General features: G+C 38.9%; 1 protein-coding gene across 1 annotated transcript in view; it reads left to right on the forward strand.

The window, feature by feature from the left end:
- The window catches only part of GM2A (GM2 ganglioside activator), a 49127-nt gene that overhangs the window by 20310 nt on the left and 21676 nt on the right, over window positions 1-7141 (forward strand). The gene's annotated exons all lie outside the window — the stretch shown is intronic.

Genomic DNA, 7141 nt, shown 5'->3' on the forward strand with positions numbered 1-7141 from the left:
ATAGTGGCTAAGGCACTTGACTGCTAACCAGAAGGCTGGCAGTTCAAACCCACCAGCCACTCCTCGGAAGGAAGATGGGGCAATCTACTTCCATTGTTATATTGCCTCGGAAACCCAAGGAGAGGTCGCTATGAGTTGGGTCTGACTTGACGGCACATAACAACAACACTCACCAAAGTAGGATGTGGAAAATGTTTTTATGTAGTATGTTATGCTAGTTGAGCTTGATGCCCCCTGTGACTATGGTCTGAGCCCACACATCCAACTACTTGCTCCCTCCTGGTAACTGGATGTGGCCAAGAAATTACCACAACCTTGTCCCTTTGTCAGCTCTACTATGTTGTTGTTGTTGTTGTTATGTGCCGTAGAGTCGGACCCGACTCATAGCAACCCCTCCTTGGGTTGCCAAGGCTATACCTGGACATTATTACAGAACATAAAAATACACTTATAAAAATATCATCTGCTAACCCTATACATGGTCATGGATATACTGCCACCTGCCTAGAGTCTATACCTGATCGTTCAGCCTGTCCACCCATCTATCTACCCATAGATCAATGTTTGCCATCACTGACAATGCAGTACTGTATGTGCAAAAGGGTTCATCTTTGTTGTCTGTATCTACCATGTATCTCTCTGTGTCTTCCTCTTCCTCAATGCACTTTGTTGATTACTTACATTTGGTACATTGTCCTTCTCTTCACCCAAATCAATACTTGTCTCTAGCTACCTAGCAGCATTCCCTCCCCACCTCTCCACTCCCTGGTAATCAACAAAGAAAGTTTCCTTCCATTTATAAAACTTTCTTTGATTTTTCACAATAGCGGACTAATACAATATTTGTCTTTCTGTGATTATTTACCTTACTCAGCGTAATGTCCTCCAAGTTCATCCATGTTATACAGTGTTTTGCAGATTCCCTGTTATTCTTTAGGGTTGCATAGTATTCCATTGTGGGTATGTACCATAGTTTGATCATCCATTCTTGATGTGCACCTAGGTTGTTTTCATCTTTTTTGCTATTGTAAATAGTGCTGCAATGAACATGGGTGTGCATATATCTGTTCTTGTCCTGACTCTCACTTCTTTAGGATATATACCTAGTAATGGAATTGCTAGGTCAGATGGTATTTCTAATTCCAACTTTTTAAGGAACCACCATACTGCTTTCCACAGTGATTGTATCATTTTACACTCCCACCAGTAGTGTATGTGAGTCCCAATCTCCATATCCTTACCAGCATTTGTTATTTTCTGTCTTGATGCACTTTGCTATTAGTGCTGGGGCAAGATGGTATGTCATTGTTGCTCTGGTAGCATAGTGCCTGAGGCATTTGACTGCTAACCAGAAGGCTGGTGGTTCAAACCCACCAGCCACTCTTTGGAAGGAAGATTGGGCAATTTACTTCCATAGTGATACTGCCTCAGAAACTCAAGGAGGGGTCACTATGAGTTGGATCTGACTTGATGGCAGTGAGTAAGTTATTGTTGTTGTTATGTTAGGTAGGTAATGGCTAATGATCATGAAATTTCTTCATATGTTTATTGGCCACTTGAATATCCTCTTTGGTGAAGTGTCTATTCATGTCTTCTGCCCATTTTTTAAGTGGATTGTGTGTCTTTTTGTGTTACAATATTGGAGTTTTTTTTTTTTACAGATCTTGTTTCATTTTTCTGAAAATGGATATCCAGTTTTGCCAGTACCATTTGTTTAACAGATGATCTCTTCTTCATTTAATGGATTTCAGCCCTTTGTCAAAGATCGGCTGACCATAGATCAATGGATCTTTTTCTGGATTCTCAATTCTATTCCACTGGTCTATGTGTCAGTTGTTGTACCGATACCAGGCAGTTTTGACTACTGTGGCTGGATAGTAGGTTTTGAGATCCTACTTTGTTCTTCTTCTTCAATAGTGTTTTGCTTATCTCAGGTCTCTTTCCTTTCCAAATAGAATTAGTGATTGGTTTTTCCATATCTTTAAAGAATGTTGATGGGATCTGAATTGGGATTGCATTGAATGTATAGATTGCCTTGAGTAGTAGTGACATTTTCACAATGTTCAATCTTCCTATCCACGAGTATATGTTCTTCCATTTATGTAGATCTCTTACGGTTTCTTGAAGTAGTGTTTTGTAATTTTCTTTGTTAAAATAAGATTTTATTGAGATTTTGATGGAAGTTCACACAGCAAGTTAGGTTCCCATTTGATAATTTCCACACAAATTGTTTGGTGATAGTTAAATTTATCACAATGTGTCAACATTCTCTTTAATTGTGTTCAGCTGTTTACTTTCTAGTACTCTAGGTTCCCTGCCCCCTTATCTTTTCATCTTTGCTTTTGGGTAATTGTTGACTTTTGGGTCTCATTGATAATTTTTTTAATGCATTTTATTGAAATATAATTTATGTACAGATTTTGAAATACACAAAACTAAAGTGACATGGGTCAATGCATTTCTTTCTTTCTTTTCTTTTTTGCAGTGTTCCTTCTCCTCCTCTCCCACCCCTAGCAACCAACAAAGAAAGTTTCCCTCTATATATAAACCTTTCCTTGACCGTCCACAACAAAGAACTAATACTATATTTGTCCTTCTGTGATTGACGTATTTCACTCAGCATAATATCCTCCACGTTCATCCATATTATGCAGTGTTTTGCAGGCTCTACATTATTCTTTAGTGCTGCATAGCATTCCATTATGTGTATGTACCATAGTTTAGTCATCCGTTCTTCCACTATAAATCTTAGAGGTAAGTCCCTTGCCAGATATGTAATTATCAGCAAATATGAATTTGTTGCTTTCATTTTTATTATGTGCTTTTTTGTGGTGTCGATTTCTTTGTTCCGTATAATTTTCGATGCTGAGCTCGTTTATGAATCGTGTTATCACTTCCTTCATTGCTATTGTTTTAGTATTTGCTGAATGTTTATGCTGGTCCTCTTTTTTGATGTGAAGGTTTATCATTTTTCTTTGAGGTTACCCTGTACAGATTTACAGTTTTCTTCCCAAATTTCAAACAGTCTGTTCTATCTTGTAGTTGTCTTGACTTCCCTACCATCTAGAAGTTCTTTAATGACACAGTTTTTTCCATCCTTTTGGTTTGCAGTTGTCCTCATTTATCAATTGATGTCTCCAGTTACCTGTTTACAATCTTGTAGGCTTATTTACTTTGGCTACTTCCGTAGCTGGGTTGGTTTCTGGGTTATATCATCATGTGTGTTAATGGTCAGTTGTTGTTGGCTGTTGTTGCTTCTCTGTCCAAGGGGCACCCTTTAGCATCTCCGGTAAGGTTGGTCTGGTTTTAACAAATTCCCTTAATTTCTGATTATCTGGAAAGGTCCTAATTTCATCATCATATTTGAGGGACAGTTTTGCTGGGTACATAATTCTTGGTTGGAAATTTTTCTCTTTCAGGGTTTTGTGTATACCATCCCATTATCTTCTCACCTCCATGGTTTCTGCCAAGAAATCCGAGCTCAGTCTTATTGGTTGCCCCTTATAGGTAACTTTTCGTTTTTCTCCTGCTGCTCTTATGATTCTTTCTTTGTCTTTGGTTTTGGTGAGTTTGGTGATGATATATATGGGTGATTTTCTTTTGGTGTCTATCCTGTTTGGGGTTCATTGGACTTCCTGAATGGATATATTCTTATCTTTCATCATACCAGGAAAATTCTCTTCCAACAAATCTTTGACAATTTTCTCTGTGGTTTTATTTGTCTCTTCCTGTTCTGGAATTCCGATTGCATGTAGGTTATTCCTTTTGATGGTAGCCTAATGAACCTTAGGCTTTCTTCATTTTGTTTTGATATTTTTTTCTGATTTATCCCTTTCCAAAGAAGTGTTCAGGTATTTGCCTTCAATCTCACTAATTCTGTGTTCCATCGATTCAATTCTGCTCCTTTGCCCACTTAATGTCTTATCTATTTCTGAAAATTTAGTATTCATCTTTTGGATTTCTGAACATAGATTTTGTATCATTTCTAATTTTTCATTTATTTTGTCATTTTGTTCTTGTATTGTCTTTTGAAATTGATGTAGGGTTTTCTCTGTGTTTTCCTCAATTTTGTCAGTGTTTTCCTTGATCTGTCTCTGAATTCGTTGAAGATACCTAAATATAATTCTTTTGAATTCCTTATCAGGGAGTTCCAATGCTGCGTCTTCCTCAGGTATGTTTTGGGTCTGAATCCTGGGGGGCCCTTTTTTCTCCTGCTTTATATTGCTTCTTTGTTTTGACTGTGATGTTCTATTGTCTCTGTTTTTGTGAGACATTTTTGTGTAATGTTTTTGTGTTTATATTTAATTGGTGATTGTATGTTGGAGTGATTTGCCCATGATTTTAATTTTCTTTGTTTGTATGTTATCTATGAAAGCAGAGTTCTATTCTCTAGTTGACAGCACCTATACACTTAACCACTGTCTCCTTTCCTGTTGTCAGCCTCTCATATGTCCCTGCCAACCTTGGCAAACAGAGCCTATTCTTAGGTCCCTGGAATCTGAATGAGAATGCTGTCACTTTAAAATCCAAAATGGCCACCACTTGTAAACATTCAAAATGACTGTGCCCCTCAGTCACTTTAAATATCCAAAATGGCTGCCAGGTGTAAACAATCAATATGGTTGCACCCTCTGGACAATGGAAATTCAACAGCTCAGGTTGTCTTCCTCCTTGCTGTTTCCCTTCCTAGTCATAGGCCACAAGTGCAGTCATCCCTGCAGCCCTTGGTGACCAGGGCTGATTGTTAGGTCAATTTTCAGGCCCCAGCACAACTTGGAAATATTCAGGCCATTGATCCCGTCAGAGTAGTTGACTGACCATCTCTGTACTTACAGTTTTCATTCAGGTTTTTCCATTAGTTGTTGCCTAATCCACTTCTCTGTAGTTCCTTTCAAACCTCAGGGCTCCAAAATTAAGCTCTGTTTCTCTGTTAATTGGATTTTTTTTTCTTTGTCGAAGAGGGTCTGTGTTGCTTGTCTGCCTATTCCTCTGTCTTACCAGAAGTCTCCTCGTTGATAATTTTTTAAGTAAATGATCTTACGGGTATTATCATTTTGCGTGTCACTCTGCTACTTTACTAGAAGATGATCTTAGGGGATAGGCTTGGTTCTAGGTTTAAAGAGTGGCTCAGGGAGTCCTCTGTTCTCTGCTGTTTCAGTTAATCTGGCTATTTTTTTTTAGATAAGAATTTGAGTTCTGCTTTGTATTTTTCTCCCATTCTATCCAGGACCAACTATTGTGACCCTGGTCAGAGTGGTCTGTGGTGGTAGCCAGACACCATCTAGTTCTTTTAGTCTCAGTGTAGATGAGGTTGTGGCTCATGTAGACTTGTTTGTTCTTTGCACTTTTGGTTACATTCTTACTGTTTTCCTCCTAGCAAGTAGAGACCTGCAGTTGTGTCTTAGGTGTCAGCTCGAAAGCTTTTAAGACCCCTGACACTACTCTCTTCCCTAGGATGCAGATGATGATTTTTGTGAATTACGTTATGCCACTTGACTGAATTGCTCCATGGGACTATGGTCCTAAGCCTTCAAACCCAGAAAACCAGGGTTTGCATGCAAAAGTATGGGAGCTTAGAACGCTTATCCATTGCTGGGACGATTGTAAAATGGTACAACCACTACAGAAAACAGTATGACTCTTTCTCAAAAAACTATAAAGAGAACTACCATATGATCCAGCAACCACAATTCTAGGTATATACCCTAGGATGTTTGGTTATGTCTAAGGAGTACCCATATTTCTGTTTTTAATGAATATATGTGCCTATACCCACATATTTTCATTTACAGCTCTGGTGGTGTAGTGCCTAAGGCATTTGACTGCTAACCAGTTAAAACCCATCAGCCACTCCTCAGAAGGAAGATTGGGCAATCTACTTCCATAGAGATATCACCTCAGAAACCCAAGGAGGGGCCGCTATGAGTTGCACTCAACTCAGCGGCAGTGAGTTTGGTCTTTTTGGTTTATAGATGCTTCTGTCTGCTGTCATCTATGAACACATCTGTACCTACCCACATACCAGTCCGCTTATACCCATCCACATGTGCTCATTCACTTGTTTTTGCTTTGATTATGTTGTGTTCTGCTACACCATACTCAGTGCCACTTTTCCCATTACCAAAAATAACTGGTCTCTATCACATAAAGCATACTTTCTCCAACCTACTTCCCTTCCCTGGTAACCAGAAATGAACATTGTTCTCTCTTTATTTATCTTTTCTTGTCTTCTTATAAAAGAGGGATCATACAATATTTGTCCTTATATGCCTAGCTTATTTCACTTAGTGTTACGCCCTCCAGGTCCATCCATGTTATAGTATGTTTTGCAGACTCATTATTTTCCTTTATCATTGCATAGTGTTCCATTGTATGTAGGTACCACAACTTTCTTACCCATTTATTCATTGATGGGCACTTGAGTTATTTCCATTAATTTGCTATTGTGAATAAAACATCAGTGAACATAGAAGTGCATATGTCTGTTCATGTCATTATTTTTAGGTCTCTAAGTGTAGTGCCTAAGACACTTGACTGCTAACCAGAAGGCTGGCGGTTCAAACCCACCAGCTGCTCTTTGGAAGAAAAGTTGGGCAATCTACTTCCATAGTGATACTGCCTCAGAAACCCAAGGAGGGGTTGCTATGAGTCAGCTCTGACTCAACAGCACATAACAACAGCAACAACAACAAGGTATATACCAAGGAGCTCTGGTGGCATAGTGCCTAAGACATTTGACTGCTAACCAGAAGGCTGGCGGTTCATACCTACCAGCCACTCCTTAGAAAGAAGGTTGGGCAACTACCTCGGAAATCCAAGGAGGGGTTGCTATGAGTTAAAATCGACTTGACAGCAGTGAATTTGGTTTTTTTTAGTTAGGTTATATACCAAGGTGGTACAGTGCCTAAGGCATTTGACTGATTACCAGAAGATTGGCAGTTCAAACCCACCAGCTACTCCATGGAAGGAAGATGGGGCAATCTACTTCTGTAAAGATTTACCACCTTGGGAATCCCATGGGAATCACTATGAGTTGGAATTGACTTGATGGCAGTGAGTTTTTATTTGATTTTAGGGTATATACCTAGGAGTAGAATTGCTGAATCATAGGGTTGTTCTATTTCTAGTTTTTTTTTTTTTT

The sequence above is a fragment of the Orycteropus afer genome, unplaced genomic scaffold (assembly GCF_000298275.1).
Source record: "Orycteropus afer afer isolate SDZICR_OR568_19922 unplaced genomic scaffold, OryAfe1.0 scaffold00110, whole genome shotgun sequence".
In the NCBI taxonomy this organism is placed as follows: Eukaryota; Metazoa; Chordata; class Mammalia; order Tubulidentata; family Orycteropodidae; genus Orycteropus; species Orycteropus afer.